This window comes from Mesocricetus auratus, unplaced genomic scaffold, assembly GCF_017639785.1.
Source record: "Mesocricetus auratus isolate SY011 unplaced genomic scaffold, BCM_Maur_2.0 Super-Scaffold_100011, whole genome shotgun sequence".
In the NCBI taxonomy this organism is placed as follows: Eukaryota; Metazoa; Chordata; class Mammalia; order Rodentia; family Cricetidae; genus Mesocricetus; species Mesocricetus auratus.
This window is the reverse complement of record NW_024429195.1, coordinates 52,285,640-52,312,453: the sequence shown is the minus strand read 5'-3', so window position 1 is coordinate 52,312,453 and position 26,814 is coordinate 52,285,640. Positions and strand designations below refer to the sequence as shown.

Here is a 26,814-nt window from a genome sequence, read left to right as displayed (position 1 = left end):
AAAAGAGCTTACTTCTCAAGTCTGGTTTTACCTCGTATCTGGCTTTACGCAGCTGCCTCACGGGCTCTCCCCCACTGATGGTCTTTTCCTTCCCAATCTGTTCACTACACAGTAGCTGGAGAGACCTTTAAAGAAATTAGAAACGTATTAATGTGCTATTATCATTTTGCCTCTCCTCTAAATGGAGAAAACTCTAGCCAGCATTATCAAACAGGTAGATTAGTCAACCAAGCAAATGGGATTCAAATAGCCTGAACCCTAAAACCACAATCTCAGACGGAGTCCTCTGCTGTGTGGTTATACTTGATAGGCGGTATTTATCTCTGAGTAGAATTGCTCTTTCTTCTATTCACCACCACATGAGGAAGATAGCCACATTTATTTTATGAGCGAAGAAATACTGCTGAATAAAAAAGTGTTTAGGTCTAAAGTCAGACAGTAAAGATGATGAGGGGTTAGGGCTGTCACTTCTAGAACTGTTACTCCTGAAACGAAAAGAATTTGCACAGCCCACATGAGCTGTACACTCTTTCACTGCAGTCACACGGAGAAGCTCACAATGAAAACCAGGCAAAGGCTGCTCAATATAAATGGGGGATAATAAAAAGTGCCCTCGGATTTGGCTCCCATATTTCTGAGAAATGTCTATGGCTCGGTTTCAAAAACAGTGTGGTAAACTTGCAGGAATCTGAAGTGAGAGCAATAAGAACACTGAAGACAAAGAAGCCTAGAGAAGTTTCCACCCCATAACCCATCAGGCTCCAAAGCTACATCCTTTATCCCTCAGTGCCCTTTATCTGTGGAATTTCTCAAAATATCATTATTTTTATGGCACATGAAGTAAAAATAAAAATAGCTGACGGTCACACGAAATCATTCTGGACAGGTGGAGAACGCCTGGGCTTCCAGCTTTGCTCCTCCCTTGCTCTAGGCATTGCTTCAGGCTGCTTGCCCTGAGGACAGGAGTGGAGACAGTAGAAGCAGCAACATCCTTTTCTGGTACGTGCTCTGGAAGGATGTCCTTCCTGGTTGTCTCAGTTGTATCCCTGTTGTCTTTTCTGCTGTTTTGAAAAAAAAATAGAAGGTCAAAAAAGAGGGGAGAAATTCATCAAGGTTTTTCTTAGATTAGAATACCATTTCCCAAGTTCACAGCTCTCCAGTCTGTGGACCTAGGTGACAAGTCATTGTTCTCAATATCAGCATGCATCTAGATCACTGAGGGACATTATCACTGATGAAGATTCCCTTATGACTAAGTTGGTTTCATCCTTTCAAGAAACATTTAGGGTGGTTCTGATACAGGGGGCACTGATGCCAGGAATGCTGATGTCTTCTAATATTGATTACCTGAAACCCTTGAAAGTGCTTTTTGAAAACAAATTAGATTGGAGACCTGCGGGAAAAACAAATTATGATGGTGATATTGGCCCCGAGGACTGGGCTATTTCCAGATTCCTCTGCAGCTGTAAATCCGTACAGCTGTGAGTGATTTATTGACGCACAGTGCTTGCATCTCCCCCCTGCCCCCCATGCCTTTACCTGCCACACTGTCTCCCTCTTCGTTTTCAGCTTGAGAAACCTGTCATTGTAAATCTCATGTCTCTTAGACGGACGTCCCAGCTCATCCCTGTCTAGCCCTGCAAGAAAAAGTGATATATTCGTGTGACACTGTGATTACTGCCTCTTGCGATCTCCCTTCTCCATTGTGACACCTGCAGGAACTTAGTTGGAAGGAGAAAAATATGTATGTTCTAGGATTAAAGGTGCAACAGGCAGATTTCAAAAGGACATGACACTTTGAGACATCCTTGGAACTAAAGATGATGTCACTTAACCTGGTGGATGTAGTACTGTGAGGAATGTTTATCCTGGGGTCATTGTTTCAGTATTCTGCTACAGCTGTGAGCCTTCAGCAAGCCAGTGGGAAGTCAGTCTTGAAAAGTCGCTGTGAGGGTGGGCTGGGAGGCAATGGGAGATTAACTCTGAAGATCCCTATCTGTTCCACGGATCTCAAGTCTTCCAGTTACTGCACTTTGTTTTGCTTCAGACCGCAGTGTTCCAAGACACCCGGTGAGATTCACAGGCGGTTATCTATTTAGAGGTATTGAGGCTTTGGAGTTAACTGTAGAACCCAATTAGATAGTAGCTTTGCAGAGTGACGCTGGGCCGGTCAGCTCTCTGCCACTGTGAGGGATGGTTCTTTGCATCGTCTTTTGGCTCCATCGCTGTGGTCCTGTGATAAGGTGAAACATCATAGCACGGAGTATATCACAGAGCAAAGTATATTCTTTTTATGGAGGCCAGAGAAGGAAGAAGAGAGGAAGGGAGGAAGAGTGGGAGGGAGGGAGGAAGGGAGGAAATGAGAGAGAGAGAGAGAGAGAGAGAGAGAGAGAGAGAGAGAGAGAGAGAGAGAGAGAGAGAGAGAGAGACAAAGAGACAAAGAGACTCTGTGGTGGTGGTGTGGTGTCCAGGGACCAGGGTCCCAATACACTCACTTACACTCACTCAAAGGCACGGCCTGCAGTGGATGCTTACTCCAACTAGATTCTACTTCCTAAGATTCTGCCTCTTGTTAGTTGTCATCAGCTGGGAACCAAGTCATCAACACATTTAAGATCAAGTCATAGACAAAGCTCAGATTTAGTGATCACTTTAGGTAGATCATTTCACTGGTGTCAGCCAGCCAGTTGAATATAACATACTACGTTCTAAATGCTAGAAATTCCCATCTGTTTAATTAGATTTTCCTTCATTTCATCAATTCCAACACAGTGTTAAGGTTTGAGTACATAATGGTGAAGACTTGTGTCCCAACTGTTTTGGAATGTTGTGGAACACTGGGTGGCAGTGTCTAATATGAGGAAGTGGATCTCTGTATGTAGGCATGAAGTCTGCAGGTGTGTGGTAAGTTAGAACAGATGATCCTGGAGTTCAACCTCTGGGAAGAGAAGCCCCGGATAGCTACTTCTGAGGAACTAGATGCTTTTTTTTTTTTTTTGAATTTTCCTCCTTGCTGAATCTCACTCACTGCATTGGTCTTAATTTGTCAGTTGATCAAATGGAAGCTGTGACAGTTGTTTGAAGAGTGTATTTGAAACTTTTATATTACTTGTGAGGCAACTACTAAACTTTCCCTTTCATGTGGATCTACAATTATGCCACTTATCAGCTCATCTAAATTTTCCCCATGATAGATCAAAAGGATTAATTTTTTTATGTACCATGCTGTCTTAGGGAACTGAATATTTTCCAGGTGCTGCCGCTTTCCCTGTCCTTCAGTTGGATCCTGCTAATCTAGAAGCAGTTAAGCAGTTCCTCTGTAGGTACATAACTGTCCTACCACATGCTCCACACCCCGTCCATTCAATCTTAGTCTTTATAAGCCTTTTGAGGCATTATCCCCCATTTATTTTCACATTAATTCTTTCACAACTTTTATATGGTTTACAAACAAGACAATAGAACAAGAATAAAACTTTTCATTGAATATGTCTTCATTTGTGGAGGGCTGACAATATATATATACATATATATATATGTATATTTTATTTAAGTTAGAAACAAGCTTGTTTCACATGTCAACCCCAGCTCCCTCTCCCTCCCCTCCTTCCCCACCCTCCCCACCAGGTCTCCTGGTCCCCCACACAATCTCCACTCCAATCCCCAGGGAGGGTGAGGCCCTCCATGGTGGATCTCCAGAGTCTGTCATTTCATCTAGAGCAGGGCCTAGGCCCTCCCACAAGAGTCCAGGCTGAGAGAGCATCCCTCATTGTGGGATGGGCACTCAAAGTCTGTCTGTATGCCAGGGATTAATACTATCCAAGGCCCCATAGATTACCTAGGCCTCCTCACTGACACCCACATGCAGGGGGTCTGGGTCAGTCCCATGCTTTCCATACAGCCATCAGTCTGGGGGAGGGCTGACAGTTTTATGAAGGATATTTCTATTTGAAGGTCTTGTAGGTTTTTACCACTCTTGTCATCGTTTCAGTGGGATGGGTCCTCTTAGTTTGCTTTCTGTTGCTGTGATACGTACCAACCAAAACAAACGTGGGGAGGAAAAGGCTTATATCGGGTGATGGTCCGGCACTGATCCTGGAGTAGAAACTGTAGAGGAACGCTGCTGGATGGCTTGCTTCCAGGCTCACAATCTGCTAGCTACCTTTCTTATACATCCCTGACCCACCTGCGTAGGGATGGTACTGCCCGCAGTGGGATGGGCCTGTCAGCATCAGTTAGCAGGCACAGAAATGCCTTACAGACATGCCAAGAGGAGGATCTGATGGAGACGATCCCCCAGCTGAGCTTCCTTCTTGCCAGATGTACCAAGATGACAATCAAGGTTAGCCAGCACAAGGCTATTCTTCATTTTGCATTTTCCCTTATTGTTAGTATATAAATGAAAACCATAAACTCTTCTTTGTTCTGGTGTGTGTGTGTGTGTGTATGGAGAGAGAGAGAGGTTTCTATATCAGGGTTGTTGGGAAAAATTGTTCTTAGTGCTGATTTAGATTCAGAAAGGTTATAGAAAATGATCAGCCCTCTCACAACTAAGTTCAAATTAGTTTTCATCTTACTATTTTTAACAGAGTCTCCTATAACCCAGTCTAGTCTTGAATTCTTAGATAGCTGAGGATGACCTTGAACTTTGTGTCTTTCTGCCCCCCCCCAAGTGATGGGATTAAAAGTGTGCACCACCATGACTGGCTTATATGAAGTTCATATGATGCTGGTAATGACCACAAGACTTGGTGCATGCCGGCAAATGCCAGCCCCACTTGTATTCTACACCTCCATCATCCCTACAGTGTGTTTCCAGCCTCCCCGGGGATAAAGGAAGGCGAGACACAAACACTGGCACTTCATGTAAGGCAGCGTGCCATCTAGAACCCGGAACATGAAATCCCTCCCCAAGCAAGTGGCAGCAAAGACCCCGGCCTCCTTTATATACGATCGTTGGGTAGGACAGGAACAGCAAGCCATGTTCAATTGACAGGGCTGCCAATAAGTACCCCAGAGGCCGGCTAGTCAGGGCAGGGGTGTCATACATTCTCCAGAATGTCTCCATAAGGCGGTGGCACTAAGCAATCTCGAAATAGATCTTTCAAAGGCACAGGTGAGGGTTTCTGCATGTGATTGGCTCGGTGATCTTATGAACTAATTACAAAAGAAAACCCTTAATTTTGTGTCTTCTTTGTTTTAGATAACGTAAAACAATGGAGAAGCCAGCAATGGCTTTCAGAATAAGGAATGAGACGGCAGGTGGAGCCTGCGGGGCCGCCTCTTCCCAAACCTTTTGTCCAATCTGCTTACTGTGCATCACACTTGTGCCCACTCAGATTTCAATGAGCAGCTGAACCACCCCATGCCACACCTCCACACCTGCTGCTGCTTCCGCAGACAAATCGTGGACAGGCAGGGTTACTGTACCCGCTTTGCAACTGTAGCTAAACAAATCCCAATGCCTCCATTGTTTTCTCAAAAAACAAACAAACAAACAAACAAACAAACAGGAACTAGATGATAAAATGTTCTGCAATCCTTTTTAGACACACAATGTTGCTCTAGGAAAATTCTTAGGAACTGAACAGCTGCTGTTTCAGTGGTTCTGCCTGGGAAACCCAGTAGCAGTCTCTTTGCTGCATATGCATGCTCTAGATGTTCTTTTCTGAGTCAAGTGTGTGTGTGTGTGTTCACAATGCTCTCAAGTGCACACCAGAGGTGTTGGCTGGCTGTCTTTCTCAGGCTTCACCTTATTTTTGAGTCTGGGTCTCACTTACTCAGGTGGGCTAGCTCCCGAATGAGCGCCAAGGATACTCCTATCCCCTACCACTCTGCAGCGTGGGGGTTATAAACGTACGCTTTGTGCTGGCTCTTTATTTGAGTCTGCACTCAATACTTACAGCAGCAAATACTTTACAGACGGAACTGCCTTCCAGTCCTCAAAACCTATTTTTTGCTTACAATTTTAAATTGACAGAAAGGTAGTCTTTCTCCATGCCAGAGTCTCAGCAGATGGTGCAAGAAGGAAGGCATCTTCCTCGGTGAGACACGCTGCAGTCTCTGTGCACATCTCCAACAGGCACCGGTGAAGTGCCTATGTCCACTCAGTGTGTCTTTTAAAACTTCCAATTCTTAGAAAAAAATCAAGAAAATAACAAGACAACGATACTAGCAACTTGATCACACAAACAATCCTATGCCACCTTTACTCTTACAATTAATATTATCAATTAGAAAAATGCAATTTATGATAAGAACCCATTGTAATGGATACAGGATTTTTGTGTGTATTGATTAATTATAAGATCTCTAACTATTTTGTTTTCTTCTGTGTTAACACTGTATTTTCCTTATAGAGTTGTTGGCAGCTTATATAAGTTCATGATACAATAGAATGAACATTTTTGTGTTTCTCTGGGCATGTTCACAATCTGATGCTTTTTAAAGTTATATAATAAAGTTTTAAAACTGTGTCTGGTTTAATCTTTCATTGCCTTCCTTAGACCCTTTATTATCTTGTAATTTAGTAAACCATTTTACTTCTAAACTTTTGGTAAATATTGATTTCACTTTTTCTTTTACTAATTTCTCTCTGATTCTTTCACATATATTTCCCTAATTATCTAAAATGTATTTTAGAATAAAATGTAAAATGGGGCTCTGAGCTGATTTTTCTCAGTTTACTCACTGTCTCCTCAGACAACACGAACGAACTTCAGGTTCTCATTGACTAATTAATATATCCTTTATTAGCATTGCATGCTATATTTAGTGTGTTCTACTTTCTTGGCTTTTTTAGTTCACTTGTAGCTTACTATGAAATTAATTTTTTCAGAAGCAACAGAACACTTTCACAAGCTATTATGTCTTATAGCATTAGTCACACTTTCATCTTTGCAATAGTTTTGTTTTCTTTTCTCTATTACTTTTTCTTATTTTTCTTTTAGTTTTTTTCTCTGTGTGTTTCCTATTATTTTTATGATTTATATTAGGAGAGCTTTGGTGTGTGTGCCTGTCAGGGGAATGTCACTGGAATTTTGACTAGAGTCATTTTGAATATGTAAATTCATTTTGGAAGAAGCTATACTCATAATGGTCAAAGAAGAAAGGTTAGTCTTCTGGGCTGGTCGTTATTGATACACGATGATGCATTTTAACAACACACTGAGGGTTGAGAAACGATTAGCACAGTAAATAAATGGTTAGTGTATCTGCTTGAACACTTCCAACATGCTTCATTCTTCTCCCAAATACTTTTTTGTAAGCTGTGTGCCTGAACTCAGGAAGGTGAGGCAGGAGGATTGGGAGTATGAAGCCAGCCTGAGCAACACAGTGAGAGCCTAGTAAAAACAGCAAAGAAAGAGACACCTATGTTGACATTATCACCATCACCACCATATTTTAATGAGCATAAAATGACAGCAGTATTTCCAACAAGGAAAAAGCTGTGGTTAATCACTGGCTAGATGCCAGCTACTGGGTGTACCACAGACAGAAGACATCATCAGTGTAGTAAACACATTTTAATTGACTTTCAATCCTGAAAGCCTCATTCCTTATACTGGAAATGTAACTTAAGATGTCTTTCCAGTGGTTCTCCCAGGTGATCTTTGATCTTAATTCTGTAATTTAAATTTTCAAGATGGGATTTCATATCATGTAAGGTGGCGTTCAACTCACTACGAGGTGAAGGATGACCAGGAACATCCTCCTGCCTCCATGTCTCAAGTGCTGGGATTGTATGTGTGTGCTAGCTTACTCCTTTTTATATGGTACAGGGCATCCAACCCAGTGCTTCAAGCATGCTAGGAAAATACTCTATCAACCGAGGTATACCCCCAGCCTAGTGTTTCAAATCCTTGTCAGTCACTTCCTCATCTTTGACTCCATGTTTCCTGTTTTTACTCTGATCAGCTGCTTATCCCTGCATTGTAGCTCCTTGTGTATGCTCTCATTCTCTATATTGATGTTCCTGAGTTCAGGGATCAAGTTTCACACAGTTGCAAAGGCATGGGTGGTATAAAGTTGTTATACATGTCAAGGTAGACCTCAATGGATGTCTACTACAGAAATGCACATGTGAATAAAAGAAACCAAATATACATTATAAATATGTCTATAGGGAAAATGTTGACAGAAATATTTCCAGAAACTTGTATTTATTACAAACATTCCAAGTATACCAAATTCCAAAGACTCTGGTAACCTTCAACAGCACTAGAAACCGATTGTGCATTTGTTGTATGTGTTTCGTAGGCAGCAGTTTCCTCTGCTGATTTCAAGATGACATGTGTGGATTACTTGGTTCAGCACCTTTGTTTCAATACCAATAAACACACACAGTTTCCAAAATGATGATCATCTTTGGAAAACTTTAAAGCATGCAGCAGCCAATAGGTGACTTTGTGACCAGACCGGAAATGTCACCAACACATTGGGCTTTCCCAAGTGGAAGGGTCGGGTACTAAACAGAAACTGCAGAGTATACCTGTGAAAAACATTTCTATGTCAGCAGAACTGACTCTAAGTGTGCATGACGTTAACTGTTCTTTACATGGTCTTCACTTCCGCCAAAAACTCTTCCCTGGGTGCCTACTAAGGGACCTCAGTATTGTGTTGTCCTGCTAAAGTGTGGTAAAGGGAATTAGGGCTGGGGTTTAAGATCAGGGGTAGAGCACTTGCCTAACTTGTCAAAGGCACCAGTTTCTACCCCCAACACTAATACAAAGAAGGACAGAAAGGAGACAGAAGAGAAGGAAGAGGACAAAAAAGAGGGGGAGGGGAAGGAGTTATCATCATTAGGACTCCAAGTATCACCTGCGTGTGTGTTGGATTACAGACACTTTTTCACAGCACCCAGTATAAATGACCACCCCATGCAGACCATACTAAAAGCCTTTCCTGTACATGTTGCATCAGTAACCTTGTCTGTGGACATAGCCGCAGGTGCCGGGGTCTACTTACCTTGTCTTGTATCGGCTCTGTTTTTCTCAGCTTTTCTGGTTCTCTGTTTCTACAAGGTTCCAGTTGCCTGTAAATGTGAACAAACATCCATTTTCCAATAGTTTTGGCTTTGTGGAGGCAGAGCTTTTCCTGGATCCCCCTTCATGAGTTGGGCAAGGCAGCTCCTTAGCATCAGTGAGGAGGGCATTGCAGGTGACTGGCCCAGAGGAGATATTACTTTGAAATGAGACAGGATAGGGTGTATTTTGTGGCCCCACATTCAACACATTTACATTAAAGTTCTACCCTTTTTGAAATAAAACTAAGAAGCAGATTAAAACAGGGAGGGGTACAACTCCATTGTGCTTTAAGTGGGCTTCCCTGTACTTAGAGAGATCTATTACAACACTGATTATTATGGGAATTGTTCATCATTTATAGGATACCTATGTTTCCTCTACTGTTTGTCCTACCTCATTTCTAACCTAATGTACTAACATATGTTCTTAACAAAGTAGATTATTAAAACATAAAGGATGCTATCTCCCTCTGCTCAAAATGCTACCATGGTTTCACACTATCCACCTCAGATTAAAAATCCAGCTTTTCAAAGCGAGGTTGACATCTTTCTATAGCATTTATGGTGCCAATTCCCTTCTCCCTTTCTTGTTTTTTTTTTCCTTTTTAACATGAATACTGCCGTTCTATAGTATTTTGTATGTATCTTTAGTTTCAACACACTCAATATACTTCCTAATTTCCCTTTTGATTTCTTCTCTTATTCATTCATGGCTTATTTAGAAGTATGTTATCTCATTTCCAAATGATTGAAAGTTATCTACAGGCACTTTCTATTATTCATTTTTATTATTAAATTGATACCAATTTAGACTACTGGGATTAGGAGTACAGAGTGCATGGCATGAGCCTTTGTACATTTTAAAAATAAAAATGACATTTTAAATATTTGCCTTTAGGTATGTGTATGTATGTGTGTGTGTCCATGTAAATGTATGACATGTGTGTGCAGGTGACTGGGGAGGTCAGGAGAGGGCATCAGATGCCTTGGAGCTGAAGTTACAGGTGATTGCAAACCACCTGACATGGGTGTTTGAACCTAATTTGGGCCATTTAGAAATGCAGCAAGCTCTTTAAACTGTTTAGCCATTTCTCCAGTCCCTATCTGGATTTTCTGTGATCATTGTATGAATGTCGTGGATACTTTCTCACTTCAGAGACTTTTCATTTATTGTCCCTTCTGATTGAAATGTTCTATCCTTAGATCTCCTCAACACTTATGAGTCTCCATTCCATGTCATCATCCCTGGGATGGTATTTCTAACCTCCATACATATATCATATGTATGTATGACACCAGATACACCCTACTCTCCTCCTGGCTCCATTTTCTCAACTGCACTTGTTACTCCTGGGTGATCTTTCTACTGGAGCATGCATTCCATGAAGCATGCATCCTTGTTAACTTCACTCACTTCACCTAAGGGAGAGAAAACAAGATAGGTGCCATGTGAGTATTTGTTAAATTAATTTGATTTACAAAACAACTTGCAAATAGTTAAATACTGCTCATTGTATTGCCATCATTTAACCAACATGCTAGTCAGATTAATTGTAAAATCAATACTCTATACACACTCTGCTTTATGTAATTGCTTCACTTGGTAATGGCTGCTTAGTTACTGTGTACAGAGTCCAAGATGGATGAACACTGCACCATCTGTAAAATGATCAATGTGGGATGGACCTTATGCTGTGTGATAGAAGAATTCAGGGGAGAGGTTGAGAAATGAGAGGGTCTTGTGTCATGCTAAATGCTCAGATTTTACCCAGAGAGCAACAGGAAGGCATTGCATAGCTTAGAAAAATAAGCTTGTAAACCAGGATGCTACAAATGACACAATTACTTTTGTTCAGCTAGTATTTGTTGACTCTGAATATAACAGAACAAAATGTCTTCATAAAGTGTAAAGCATAGTACAGAAGACTAATGATAAATAATCAAATACAAATGCAATATAATTCCAGGCAGTCATAAATATATTGGGGGGAAAATAAAGAAGGGCACAGGAATGGGGTTGGGAAGAAGGCTCAGGTAAAACACTACGATGGAAGTTACATTTGAGCAGTAATGGCAATGAAAACACAAACAAGAAACACATGAAGTCAGTTCTCAGAAGCTCCCAGAAGACAGGAAGAGACCATTATACCCAGACATGTAGGGAGAGACCTACACACCTGTAGCCATACCCAAAACAGGCATGGTCAGTGGCACAGGTGCCTAGGTCTACACAGACATAAGCTTTGCTACAGGAAAATGAAGTGGCCAGACCCTTGCATTAGGAAAGTGATGGGTTCTCGTTTACTTTGTGGGACAATTCTAGTGGATTTCTGGAAAAACTTAACTGTGGTAGAACAAGAAAGGAAACAGCAAAACCAGTTAAGAGAGCATTATCATAGAGCATGAAGAAGAGGGTGATGGAGGCTGTGTATCCACACAAGCGGTGGTGAGACAAGGCTCAGTAGCAATGACCCTTGAGGAGTGCATGACCTGGCCATTGTCCTGTTGAACTGTCAACACTTGTGACTATCCACAAGGGAACTGTGTAAGGTTAGGCACCTAATCTCCCATCACAGAGAAGGGAGGGGTTTGTGAGACCCCAACTTAACCAAGGATTTCTAGGTAGTTAAGAGAGAGATTTTATTTTCTTCAGTGGTATAGCTACCCTTGAACTGCACATATTTTTGTAAACAACTTTAATTAAATTTGTTGGTTTTCTAGCTTAAATTTAGATGAAGTCATTTCTTTCCTTCCATTTTTGGAGTGAATAGATGTGAACTCACATCTCTAAGTTCATATAAAAAGCACTGACATAGTGTTGGTGAGCTTGGTGGAGGATGGGGGAGGGAGGGAATCTTGAAAAGTTTCCAAGTTGGGCCTGGCCTGTTAGTCAGCGGTGGTACAGTTCTCTGAAATAGAACAAATGTGAGAGGCGTTTCGATGGGTCATGGTCCCTCCCAATTCCTGCATTGGAGCCCTGCTCTACAAAATGACTATTGCTCAGTGACAGCCTTTATGAAGCTAACTGAGCTTAGTGATCATTGTAGGACAGGGCTCTAAACCATTATGGCAGATTAGAGATGGCAGGGATGAGCTTACAAACGAGAAATGGCTAACTCAAGAGAAAGGCTCCAGGAGAAATCAATCCTACTGGCATTATGATGCTTGCCTTTCAATCGCCAGGACTGTGAAAGAATAAACAAACAAATAAACAAACCAATGTAAGCATCTCAGCTTTGATTTGTTATGATAGCCTAGGCAAACTAAGAAATGAGTGATGGGATAGGAAAAAAATAAAGAATTCCCTCTTTGAGTTCACAATACCTGCTACTCTCTGAAACAGAGACTGGCTGGGCAGGAAGGCACGCAGTCCTCAAGCGCTGAGAGATATGGATGCTGGAGTTACAATGGACACTTACTGGACCAAAAATGATATTTGGCGTAGCAGGAACATGTTTCCTGGCTTTCTATTCCAGTGAGAATTCTACCAGTGTTAAATTTCATTGCTTCCTTTGTCACTTTTCCTCGAATACATAATTCATTTGGTCAGAATTCATGGCTTAATTGATTTCTTGTGTATTTGGGGGATATCTACCTTTAGAAAATATAAATATTCCCATTTTTCTCTGATGTTATTCTTGGTCCAGTTTGCATTTGCATGATACAATTTGCGTGGAAGAGGCCTGTGTTTGTTTAAGTGTTCCCGTGCTTGGTGGACTTGTCAGTGACATGGTCATATTCCTTATAGTAAATGTTTGAAAAATAATAAGAATAGCCTTTTATTTCCTGGCCTTGAGTTCTAGCTCTGTTTGTAATTGATTCTGAATTTGGTCAGCTAGATAATGAAGTCATTCGTTTAGTGGCTATTGATTGAGAAAACAAGAGAAACTTGGAATATTCCAGCATTAGGAGTGATAGAAGACACATTAAAAGAGATAAGAAATTAAAATTACAGGAAAACTGGGGTCAGATGGTGACTGGAAGCCAAGGAAAGATAATATTTTAAAGAGAAAAGGACTGCCATTTTTTTAAACTGTAGGCAGACTGACTTCATTGACAATATGTGAAATAGTTGGACTGGATCTCTTTCCAGTTAATCTGAGCCCATTAGTTACTTGTCAATCAAGGGGAAAAGGCATAACTCCAGCTGGCTTTAGTGAAACACCCCAGCTCAGCCTCCCTGAGACAGTCAACAGCATTTAGACACTGCTCTCTAGATAGGCGAGTGGTCACATGGATTTTATTGGGAGTCAGCATGCACAGTTCTTAGTTCTAAAACAGAGGAGGCCTGGATCATACAGGGAGTTGGTTACTTTATCCCTAAGCAAGAATTATCCCTTACAAACACATACTTAAATACACTGATGTGCACAATCACAGGTTACAATCATGCTACTGTGACCGATTGTCTTGCATCTCTCATTAAGCTGTCCAGTTGAGAGCGTTTCTCCCTTTGGTGGTGATATGGGAATGGATTGAGGAGAAGCAAAGGACAGTAAAGAGAAAAAGCTAATGACTCATGCGCTCTTAAGTAAGAGGACTCATAGAAGTCTGTTTACAGTTGCTGATGATAAATATAATGGCACCTCTGGGTAAAGAGGATGGAGTGGACAGAAGATGGATAGTAACATGGGTTCTATAGGATGCTTGCACACACTACACATAGTGGAGAAGGAGAGGGGGAGTTTCTGGCTTGCACATATAAGTAAACAGGTAATTTATTAAAAGTAGGAGTACGGGGTTTGAGAGAAAATTATGAGTCAGTTTGTTTTTATTCATTCATTTATAGGCAGTGTCTCACCATGTAGCTCTGCCAGGGTTGGAACTTGCTATGTATACTATCATCTGATATTGTAAGTCAAATAAACCCTTTCTTCCTTAAGTTCAGGGGGTTTTATCACAGGAACCTCAATGAAACTAGAATAGTCACTTTACAGAGATTAGAAAATGGTGGCTTAGCTGATGAGGTGTCAGTGGAGAACTGTTCCCAGTATACAGTAAGTGACCATTACTCTTCCTGGGCTGAAAGAGTAATAGGGTAGGAGGCTGGGAGTGGGGAAAAAGAGATAATTACACCCATGAAACTGGAAATATAGCTATTGCTGCATTGGACATGAGCAGAGTCTTCCCAAACCATAAGAACAGTTAAGTGAGAGGTGTGCATGGGTCCTGTGTGTTGTGCACGTGTACGTATGTGTGTGTATGTATGTGTGTTGCACATGTGTATGTATGTGTGTTGTGTGTGTATGCGTGTATGTATGTGTTTGTGCATGTTGTGTATGTATGTATGTGTGTACATGTGTGCGTGTTTGTATGTGTTGTATGTGTATGTGTCTCTGTGTGTACATACACAAATTTTGTATCCTAGGATCAGCAGCAGCAGTCATAGAGGTAGGAGTGTCAGTAATGAAATGAGCCTAGCCTTTAACGGCTGAGCTATCCCTCCAGCCTTCTGATTATGATTGTTAAGAAAGTGTGTCTGCTTGCTTTCTAGCTCTTCCCACAAACGATGTGACAGACTTTGATGATTTCCCCATGGAGGGTCTCACTATTCCTGGGGAGTGGGTGGTGGGTGGGTTGGGGGCTCAGTGGGAACCATGGGAAGATGGGAGGGAGAGGGAATGGGGGGATGGATATGTAAATAAGAGTGTTTCTAAAAAGAAAAAGAAAATAAAAAGGCAAGTGTGTCTGTGTCAGGGAAATATGATACAATAACTTCCTTACCTTGCTATATTTTCCAGACTTTAAATAACCCCCAAAGGCCATATGTCACCAGCTTTCACCCCAGCTTGGTGCTATTGAGAGGTAGCAAAATCTTAGAGGTAGAGCCTTGTTTGGAGGTCTTAAGGTTGTTGACATCATGTCTATGAAGGGACTAGTGGGCTTTATCCACTTTCTAATCAGAAGATGAGTGATTTTAACCCTATACACACCGTGATATGATGAGTTGCCTCACCACAAGCCCAAGCCAATAGGGCCAAATGACCATGGACCAGAACTTTCAAAAGTGTCAGCCAAAAATAACTTTCCACTTTTTACATCACCTCAGGTGTTTGTCATCACAACAGAGAGCTGACTAGCATATATCTCAACAAAATGGAGTTTGTGATGAGCTATTTCCTTGTAACAAATCTTGCTAGAGATTGCTTTAAAAAGGCGTAAGTTGTTTGTTCATGTAGTTAGGCTTTGGCACCTTGGGTTGGTTGTCTGTGACCTATTATCAGCTGGAGTTATAACAGTCCATTGAGGCCAGAGGGAGGGCCTCAATTGCATATCTAGAAGTTGGCTTTTCCTGCTGGCTGAGTGTGGCCTTTCATCTTCATACAGCTTAGCCTAGGCTTCCTCAGGTGGTGTTTTCAGGGCAGCAGGTCCTTAGAGCAGAAGCCAAAAGGCTGTGTGTGTCTGAGACTCTGAAGTCTTAAGAGATTCCTCTGTTTCATTCTGTTCTTTAGGGAAAGTCACAAAGCTAGTTTGTATTCAGGAGTGGGAGAAACAAACTATATTGACAGTAGAGGGGCGAAGTGACAGTGCAAAGAGGCACACGCAGTAATACCAAAAGAATTAGGTCCATCTGTGAAGGTTTGGTCACAAGGTGTATCTTCTTGGAAGAGGGAAGATGAATGAGAAAAATGCCTCTATAGTATTGACTTGTAGGCAAGTCTGGGGGCCATTTTCTTAACTACTGATTGATGTGGGAGGGCTCAGCCCATTGTGGGTGACGCCACCCTGGGGGCAAATGGGCCTAAGATGTGTAAGAAATCAAACTGGACAAGTCATAGAGAGTAAGTCAGTAAGTAGCACTCCTTTGTGGCTCCAGCTTAACCTTCTATGTCCATGTTACTGCCTTGGGTCCCCCCATCTTGATTTCCTTTCATGATGCAAGCCAATTGTGACATGTAAACTGAAATAAACCCTTTCTTCCCCAGGCTGCTTTTGGTCATGGTGTTGGGAGTCAACCCTCTTTTCATTTTGAAATTTGAGTTCAATTTAAAGCACAGATCAATGAATATATTGAAGTATACTTCAGAATTAAGGCTAGCTGAGGTCATGAGATTACTGAGGACATGACTGTGCTAAAGATAATTATCCTTTTAATGCCTCAGTTTCCACTAGCATTAACCTAGACAAACTATTATGGCCTCCTGCAGTTATAATGACAACATCTGATAATACATGTAGCACTCTCAAACCAATGTTGAACACATGGTTAGCATAGACAAAGACCATTATGTATTAGTACAGTCACTTATCTGATTTTGATTTTATATTCCACAAAAGACACGTTGGGCAAATTACAGAGATAGTTTTAAATATTCTCATTAAAAATATGTGCAGTCAGATCAGAGTAAGGAACAATGTCAATGATAATATTCAAGGAGTGATTTTTAAAAATATGTCTTAGAAGACTATCAACCTTCATCATTGTCAAGGGTGGCCAATCTGAGCAGAGATGAACAGTTAAGGGGACATGTCACTCATTAGGAAGAACTTGGGGGCACTTTGAAGAAATGGTCTTGGGATGAAGAGCAAATGATCGGTGCCATAATTGTATTAGTTTCATACTCTTCCAGTCCCTGTAATGACATTGCGCTGTGGGATACACTCAACTATTTTCTATTATTCTCTTGAAACATCCTCTCACTTCATATTGCAGGGGATGTGAGCCGAAAGTGCAGTTACTTGACACTTTGATAAAGTACCTACCAGTTTACTCATATTGGGTGGCGTTTTTTGCTGTCACTTCAATTGAGAGTTTTCACTATCGACTTCTTTTAAGGAAATACAGAGAAACCAACCCTCGCTCTTCTTGAAGACATTGCATTTCTTAAGATGTGTATACTGCTTATGCTTCATCTACCCAGATTCCATTTTCCGGTGGAAATATTTATAAAATTTGATAATGATACACCTTTACATGTCTGTAAGTATACATAGCAGTTTTGCCCCAAATTCTTATCTTTCCTTAAAAATTGTAAAGACCTCACTTTTCATTCAAATAGCTCTGAGCCCTTATCTCTGAGGTCTTCAGTACATTGAGGTGGCTTTGGTACATCTCAGTCTAGAGGCAGTTTTGGTTTGTGAAGTGCGCTATCTCAATACTTCTAAATAAATGGTAGCTTTTGTTACAGAAGTTAGCGGGCAACCAATGGATGGATGAGCTCTCCACATTCACACCCGTTCTCCTGATACCTGTACCCTCGCTTCCATCACACCAACGGCTGCAGCAATTACTTACCAAGGCTCAGATCTTGGTACTGGTACTTTTATTCCTTTCAAAAATTCTCCACCACTCTCCACTGCACACAGTCCCACATTCTATAGTGACAGTCAGCACCCTACCCAGCCTCTCTCCAGTTCGGCCATCTAGTCACTGTTCATCTCCACTATCACTTGGGGAACCTGTGCTTTTAGTACTGGCTAGGTTCTCATGACTCCCGGTGGCTTTGCAAATTCCTCAGTTGACTGAGCATCCCTCTTTCTTACTGAATCTACTTTAGTGATCCCTCAAGGACTTTTCTAAGTTGCTCATTCTAAGTGGTCTCCTCTGGGTCACTATAACTGTTGACTCACTCTTCCAGTTGGTTGTTGGACTCTGGCAACAAAAAACAATCTACTTGGCAATGCTGAGATAGAAGTCTTCACTGACTACACCCATTTTTAGATCAGTGAAAAGCTCAAACAAGTAAACATCAATGCCTTTAGTTTATTTAGAATGCCTATACATTAGCTGTTCTTGGGAATTCTAGATACTTCAGGATTTTATTATATTTTCTTAGCAATTTGATGAATGTGCAAGTAGAAAACTAAAGGTACCTATTCCAATCTATGATGGCTCTCTGGTATCCAGGCTTCTACTTACACAATCTCCTTTAGATTTCACTGAGGTTGACCTTATTTGGCTCCTGCTACAGACAAGGAAATATAGACTATAAGTCTGATTATGGGCTCCTGAGCCCTGAGAGAAACTCTGAAGTACAGGATGACTGTCTGGACCCAGACTATCTGGGTTTGATTTCTGGCTGTACTTTTTCCTGGCTGGGATAACTTCTAAACCTTTCTGTGCCTCACATTCTTTCATTGAAAAATTATGGTCGATTCTTTCACTTTGAGTTTGTTTTTCTTAAGAATAAGACAGATTAATTTACAGAAAGTGCTTAGAATAGAGAATGGTACACAGCAGTAGGCACGCATGAGTGTCGGCAATCTTCATCACCATCATCATCTTCATCCTCATCTGTCATGAAGGTAAATGAAGTTAGAAGAGATTGGATTAGATCTGGATTGGGATGTGGTTGGGTTAAAAAGCTCCCCATGTGTACATGTCAAATGGCTCCTTTGCTTTGTCTTTTTGTCTTGAGTATGGAGTGAAAAGACCTCTTGGACTTTTCCTTTGGGGATTCTAACACTTCATCAAGTTACTTTCATTTAAAATGCATGAGTGGTCTGTTACACACACCTCTCAGAGATGGAAGGCTCTAGAAACAGTTAGGTGAGCAAGACCAGATGCTATCTTTTGAGCGTATCTTAAGAACCATGAACTGCATGACAAAAGTTGTACAGGGGAATTTTTCCCCTTGTTTGCTCCGATCAGCTCTGCACGGTCGTGTGGTGAGGAACTGGCCTAAGCCTGTGCTCATGCAGTGCCTGTAACATTAGGGTTGAGGGGGAGTTTTCTAAAGTTGTAGGAGTATATCTTCCTCCCCAGCCCCCTTCCTCTGTTCCTCGGAAAAGCATGGGCCCCACATTGCTCAGGAAGAGCAAAGCAGAGGTGAGAGGCAGATAAGAAAGGTGTTATGCTTGGCATGACTAGTTTAAGGTTAAGTTTGGGCCTAAATAGCCATTTAGGGTGATTAATTTTTTAATATATTCTTTGGGTATGTTGTGCTGTATCTGCATCTACATACTCTTCTAATTGGGCAAGAGACTGAGATGGTAAGATGAGTTCCCTAGGTGTATTACTCTTTTAATTTAGTTAAATTTAATTAAATTCAACATTTTTCCACTGACCTTGAACTATGACATCACTCTGGGATCTGTGAATAAAACTTCTACTACAAGGCCAGGTTTCTCAGAGAGTTGTAAGTCTGTCTAGAAGACAATTTCATGCTAACACTATTCTGGGATCTATGGATAATACTTCTAATACAAGGTCAGATTTCCTGGGGAGTTGTAAGTTCTGCCTAGAGGACAGTCCAATGCTAACACCATTACATTCCACAGTGGAAACAGCCATAGAGAACCATGAGCACACACAAGTAGGAGACATGGATCATGTGACTGGCTGGAGCCAGTGGTGTCTGGTGGAGTCATTGGTGGGAAAGAATCTCTGAAGAGAAAGTTGGGAATCCTCAAATGGGAAGGGAAGACTAAACACACACACACACACACACACACACACACACACACACACACACACACACACTCACACAAGTTTAGAGAGGAATCAAATAGAGTTTTTCCGACGGGCTGCTTTAAAAATAGCAACTTGAAGGGGTCCCAAACTCAGTAGATGAGGAAAGTCAATTGGGCAGTGTGCTGGAAAGTTTTGTGTCAACTTGACACAAACTAGAGTCATTTTTGAAGAGATATTCAATTGAGAAAATGCTTCCTCTCCTACACATTGGCCTATGCACAGGCCTGTGTACATGTTCTTGTTGGATAACTGGCTGATGTGAGGGGGCCCAGGTCACTGTGGGTGGTGCCATCCCTGGTCTGCTGGTCCTGGGTGCTGTAAGAAAGCAGGCTGGGCAAGCCATGAGGAGGAAGCCAATGAGCATCACTCTTCCATGACTTCTGCATGAGCTCCTGCCTCCAGGTTCCCGTCCTGACTAGCGTAAGCCCTTTTCTCCTCACATCACTTTTGGTCCTGATGTTTTATTACAGCACTGAAACCCTAAGACAGGTCGTGATATAGGCAGTAAGTGACCAGATTTGAATAAAGCAAGCTAACTGAAAAGTTTCTCTACCCCAATAAACCTCACTGTCTATGCAGCAATCCAAATCAGACCAAATCAAACTGAATTAGAATAAGTCCACGCTTAATGGATACAACACTTCTGGATGATTTTCCAGTCCCCCCAGAGAGGAAAGGGAAAAGAGATACTGAAAACACCACATATTTGTTTTCTGGGAGACAGTTTAAACACCCTTTGGGTGTGGTCTTGAACAGCTCTGGGGGAGGAGGGGTTTATCATTTGGCAGGCTTTCTGAAACACAGCCAGGTTTGGAGAGAGGTAGGGGAGGGGGCTTGGGATGGAACTTCCACCAGAACATTCCAGACTCTTTGGGTTTGTGGATGCCAGGGCCTGGGGGGAAGCTTGCCCCAGAACACTATCTCCACAGAAAGATAGACTCATTAGCTATTGAATGTACTCTTCATTATATAACCCACCTCTCTGGATGGTCTTTTCGTGCCAGGATTCACTAAGAGAACCTTGTGGAACTTTCTAAAACTGTGAGGACCCTGATCCTACAAGTGATTCAGTGTAGATGGCTCCACTATAGCTGCTTGAGGGTAACTAGTGCCACTTCTTTCTTTATCTTCCACGTGCGTTTCCTTGTGAGGCTCTCCCAAGTCTCCACCGAAAATCCTTTCCCTTCCTTCTATCTCAAGTGTCAGTACTTAAAATCAGCGACCCTAAGCCCAGCACTCTTCTCACTTCCTTTCTAGCTTCCTTCAAATCAGTCCTCCACATTCCACCACAGTGATCATATCACCCTTTCCTCCAGGCTCTCTGGTGACCTCAGGGGTGCCCCTGGAACTCATTCTAAACCCTGCCCATGGTCCACAGGGCTCTGCATGCCTGGGTCCATGGGGCAGGCCTTCTCATCACAACTGAAAGAATAAAGATAGTTCCCCACAGACACACACACAGGCCAACTTGGTCTAGGCAGTCTTTGACTGAGACTCCTTCCCCAAGTCTCTAGATTATGTCAAGTTGACAATTAAAACCAACCAGCACAGCCACTCCTGCTTCTCACCTGACCCTTGCGGTCCACACACTATTTCATTTCCACGACCCTATCAAAAGTATGTTCACACAACTTAGTGAATAAATTAATAAATGTATAAAGTATGAATATGTTGTAGCTACACATCTAATGCTGGTTTCCCCTCTGCTCATGCGCTTTTCCTGCATTAGGAATGAGTCAGTCATATAGGCAGTGATGAGAATTTACACCAGTTTCTGAGAAGACCTCTTATCTTTTTTTTCTTATCTTCATTTTTGCAGACAGGGAAATAGAGGTACCTAACAGATAACAAAGTGAGCCAGAGACTAGGGGATGGCTCCGTGGTTGGGGGACTTTTCTAACATGCTCAAGGCTTGGGATTTGACTCCTAGCAACACAAAACAACAATGAAAGCAACCATGGCTAGTAATAGGCAGCTCTGTAGTCCTTAGGTTGCTATGGAGGAGATATTAGCTGAGGAATGGATTCTGCATATAAAGATGGTTGAGCCGAATCTCAACCTTACTTCTTAAAATAGCATATTAATATAATTTTTTGTAGATGAAAGTTTCTGTCCCGCATGGTTCTGCAGTTATTTAATCCCAAATAAACACACAGAGGCTTATATTAATTATAGACTATTTGGCCAATGGCTCAAGCTTCTTATTGGCTACCTCTCTCTTAATTATTAATCCATTTTTATTAATCTATGTATTTCCACATGGTCTTGGCTTACTGGAGAATCAACAGGTGTTCTATCTTCCTGGTAGCTACATGATGTCTTCCCAAGACTCACTCTCTCTGTTCCTCTTTCCAGAATTCTCCTAGTTTGGTAGCCCTGCCTATATTTCCTGCCTGGCTACATCCTGCCTGTCCATTGGCCAAAATAGCTTTACTCGTCAACCAATAAGAGAAACATATAGTCACAGCATACTGAAGGACATCCCTCATTAAATTTTTTTTTTGGTTTTACTAGACAGGGTTTCTCTGTATTGTTTTGGAGGCTGTCGGTCCAGCCCAGCCTCGAACTCACAGAGATCCGCCTGCCTCTGCCTCCCGAGTGCTGGGATTAAAGGTGTGTGCCACCACTGCCCGGCTCAAATTTTTTTCTAACTTGTTTAGTGATTTGGTGACTTGACCCTGCTTTAATATACATTGTTGTATTTTTAGAGTAAACACCAGGCTCTTCTGGGGGAACTTGGATTACAGTTTATATATATAGTAGTCAGTAAGCCACAAGAACATCAAGGAGAAATGGCTATGCTTTGACTACTGGGAAATGGGTTGTACAAGCTGTAATAACTCTCAAACTTTGAAGTTTGAAGGAAATGTAAAACTTGGCCCAGGAGGCAGGTGTCACTTGATCACAATGTCTTGTCTTATCCCAGTAGGAAGAGTAGCAAGGGCCTTGAGACCTGGTCACAGGGCTTTCATTTGTAAAAATCCACATAGATTCTACCTTTCAGGGATGGGGCTCTTTCCTTCTCTCTGAGTGCCTCTATCCTACAGAAGCGTTTGATCTTTTATCCCTCTTTCTTGGCTGTGGCTTTATTTTAAGAATGCCAACAGCGGTGGTGCAAGTGTTTATTTAATCCCAGAACTTGGGAGGCAGAGGCAAGTGAATCTCTGTTGAGTTTGTGGCCAGCCTGGTTTACAGAATGAGTTCCCAGACAGCCAGGGCTGGAGCTACCTTGTCTCAAAAACAACAAAACAAAACAAAACAAAAAACCTCCCCAAAAATGTTACCAACACATAAGCCAACAATTTGAGGAAGCTTCTGACTGCACTGTCAGCAGAAACCATGCTGTCTCTGTCTAGCCTCAGACAGGGCCTTAAGAGCTGGAGGCTTCTGACGCTTTGGCTTTGCTTAAGAGTCAGTGTGTATTTCTTTGTTTAACAGCCCCAGCTGGCCTGGAACTCGCTTTGTAGACCAGGGTGGCCTTGAACTCACAGAGATCCACTTGCCTCTGCCTCCTGAGTTCTGGGATTAAAGGTGTGCGCCACCACGTCCTGGCTGCATAAAACTCCCACATAGAGAGAGGGGGAGATGGGCACACAATCCTACCTCTAGCTTTGGAGCAATTGATAGTTGTTAGCTCTGGGAGAGGGAGAGAAGGCTTTCTCTAAGAATGTAGCCTCTAGTAAATCGGTAACTCTCCACTGGAGGATCATACAACCAAGAATGTTTGGTAGCACAAACAGTTCTCAAAGGGTTAAAACAGAAAAGAAGAGAAAGAAAGGCACAAAACTGAGTGGGTGAAAAGGAAAGGAGGACCTGCTAAGTTGGATGAGGGGGCTGAACATGATCAAAGGACATCGACACTCTCAAAGAAATAATACAAAACTGAAAAACACATCGGGAGGGAGATTTTTGGTGTTGAGACACAGCTGTTGGTAAAAGGAGGTGGCCTCTATTGTGGTCACTTTACGAAACAGCCTAACCTCTACCCATTTGCTGGGAGGAAATGTTGCTACTAATGAGTCGTATAACATTGGGCACAAATCTCATGCTCAGCTGTCCACAATCAGGCGCCAAGGAGGGAAACATCTACACCCGCCCTGAGGAGGCTCGGCCATTCCACTTCATTCTGGGTTTTTTTTTCTGATTTCATCTAGTTTGCCTGCTTTGCCACACCTTTCTTTCCCCAAGAGAGCTCTGAACAAAATCAAAACGAGGGACACCACAGAAAGAGACAAGCTTTCATTGTTTATGTGTAACACAGGCTGCTTTTCTCTGTGCTCTAGGCCCCCTCAACCTTCATGCATCCTAATTGTCTTTCTTCAGTGGCCAAGCCTGCATGCCAGGGCTACTATATGCGTGTGGTGTGATAAGAGCAGGTATGGCCAGTGGCATGCAAGTAAATGCATGCTAGTTGAGTTTGAGTTCATGGAATGACAGCAACTGGAGGAGTCCAAAGTCTCCATCCCAGTAAAGCATGTAGGATCAGTCGTTTTGGCACGATTCCCCATGACACGTCCTTAGGAGAAGCAAGACTACAAGAGCTCCCATTGGACTTCGTTTGTTACTGGGAGAACCGCAGGTAACGTTTCCTTGGTCCTCTCTCCTCTACAATGGCAACTTCTCTGCTGTGGCTCACCCACTCATGCAGCCCTCTTTATACACAATAAGTCTCATGTACTGAACATAGAGTAACTGGAGGATGCTGGTGGGTCAGGGAGAGTCTATACCACATGGGACAAAGTATGAAGGTGGATCATTTGCAAATTCACCTACCCAGTCTTGTAAGGAGACTGAAACCTGCTCCCCTTATTAGTCAAAATAGTAGGTCCTTGTCATGAAGATGGTAATGAGACTGTATCTGAGAATGGACAGAAGCAGTGTGCAGGGGTAGTAGATATGGTCAAGGTACAAAGAAGACTTGTACCAAATGTCTTTATGAAACCCATCACTATTTTTAGGTCCTTAGTTAAAGTGACTTATACACTTGACATGTAGAGTAAGAGAGAGAAAAACAAGAAATAAAACAACCTAAACTTTCAGTCTAGCAACTAAAGAGACAGGAGTTCTGTCAAGGTGGATGGGCTAAACTCCCACGTTGCTACTTCAGGAACAGCAAGTGTGCTTTATGGCTTGCGATAATGAACTTAACACCCTCACATGAAGGAGCATCAAATCTTGCTGAACACTAGGCAGATTTCTTGTTCTAATATTCTTTAGTGGTGGAGACAGGCATCTGGAAGGCAACAGCTCACTCTTGCTGGGAAATCTGTTACATCATCCCCTTTACTCTCTCTAGCACTCTCTAGGAGATAGCACTCTTCTTGCTTTGTAAGGCAAACAAAGTATAGCAGGCTAAGCTGTGGTGGGCCTTAGCACTCACAAAGTAGTGGGCTGCCTCTGTGAGGCACCAGCCAGGCCAGTTAAGATTCTCCTTGAACATTTCACTTGAGTTCTATGGTACCATCAGGGAAGGGACCGCTGAATGAGTCTGGTCTCAGTGTGATGTGGTCCACCTGTTCTCTCCATCCTTGCCCAACTGTTTGCTTCTCCATATGAGTTTGGCCATTAAATGGGAAGAAAACAATTCAGATTATAAGTGAGCAAAATCAAGGCTCCCATGCTTCTGTGGTTTACTGCATAAGCCTAAGAGTGGCATTTGGAGCTTGAGTTAGCTAGAACATCAACTCAGTATGCACCCCAGGATCCTCTTCTATATCCATGTTGCCCTTTGGTGTATGCTATATGCTTGACGTAGCTCCTTCTGTGTTTCTGGGTCATTTGGAAGAACCAGAGGGCAGTCATAGGAATGTGAAGCAGCAAGGCTGGATTCTGAGAGAGACCACAGAAGAGAGACTGCATTTATAGTGGTTGTCAACATGTGTCTAAGTTCTTAGTAATCAATTGCTGATAATTGAACCGCAACCCACAGTCAGATTAAACTAGGTCAAATGTGAGTTTACGGTATTGACTTTGTGTAAAACAGGCTGGGGCGGCAGAATTAGCACCAAGGCAATGCTGAACTGGATGGGCAGTGTGGGAATTGGGGGTTTATTCTCCGTGTGCCTCTGTTTATGACAGGTCCATCCCCTCCACGCTCTAGGAAGCGAGAAAAACATCTGTGGCATTATTGCCCGCACAGCTCTAAAGAGTCAAAGCCTAGCCCCCAGCTGTTTGAGCTCCCTAATAACTCTTCACTGATTTTATCATCTGGAAACATCTCATGGGGATGCCATGAAGATTTAAATATGGCCCAACACTTGGCAGAGACCCAGAAAATAGCAAAGAATTAAACAAACAGTGGTCTATGTAGGCGGTTGAAGCAGACAACCATTGACGATTAATTATAGGAAAGCATCATTTGAATAGGAGGAACAGGGAACTGGAATCTTGAAGTGACTTTCCAAGGTACTAGAGTAAGTAAAGCCACTCCACGAGTCTTATGGAGGGTACCCAAATAACCCTTCCCTTTTTTTTCTCACTTTTCTAATAAGTAGTAGCAAAGCAAGCCCTTGGAAGACAATCAACAGGGAAAGTAGAGATTATCACACTGAGGAGCTGGGTTCTGGTCAGGATATCGTGTCGGACAGGGTTTGTCATAAGAGAGCCTTAGGAGTAAACTTGGGTGAAACCCTGGAAGCCAGATGGAAAAGAACGTGTTATAAGATACTTACTGGGCAGGATAGCTCAAAATGCATGTGATGGTGACACAGGGAGTGTATATGTGTGTATGACAAGGGAAAGTGGAACTTGTCATTGAGAGAATTGGAGAATGACATAGAAATCAAAATGAGGCACACCCCTCATCTCAAATTCCGAAGAGACATGGGCTATGGATGCAGGCTTGTGGCTTAGTGAGCATTATCTATTTATAGAAGAAGTCTGTGCATTACAGGGCTTTGAGACATGCTGGTGTTTATGCTGGGTAGGTGCATGGGTTAGACTGTGTGGAGTGTACACTCATTCTGAGAATGTTGGAGCCTTTAACTTCTCAGCAGTGGTGCTGTTTACAGCCAATGATCAACAGCACGTAGCGACTCAGATCCCATTGTGGGGTGCTCATGTGTGTAGTGGCACACATTTGGCTAGACTCAAACCTAAAATGTTCTTAAATAACCCAAATGGACATATATACTCGTCATTATTGTCAGTTCTTTCAAATATCAGCTTGAGGTCTATAATAGTAACCATTTCAATTGTTTGACATTTGGAGTTTTAGTTTGAAGTTACAGTAGTTTTTCTTCCTGTGAGCTTCAGATATCCTTCTACTAAGGGATTAAAGTCTTAGCTGAGATACAGGCATGCATTGTCTTCTTAGAGTATCTCTACACACTAAATAAGGATATGCTAAAACCTAGGGCCCAGAGGAGCCAGCTGT

At 42.2% G+C, this 26,814-nt stretch overlaps 1 long non-coding RNA gene across 1 annotated transcript in view; it reads right to left on the bottom strand.

Moving 5' to 3' along the window:
- LOC110342979 overlaps positions 1 to 26,814 on the bottom strand; it is a 50,343-nt gene that overhangs the window by 1,547 nt on the left and 21,982 nt on the right. Inside the window, exons 2-4 of the long non-coding RNA XR_002385170.2 lie at positions 8,968 to 9,034; positions 1,540 to 1,637; positions 32 to 1,061 (exon numbers count right to left, since the gene is read on the bottom strand). This is a non-coding gene — a long non-coding RNA (uncharacterized LOC110342979). The remainder of the gene's footprint in view (positions 1 to 31; positions 1,062 to 1,539; positions 1,638 to 8,967; positions 9,035 to 26,814) is intronic.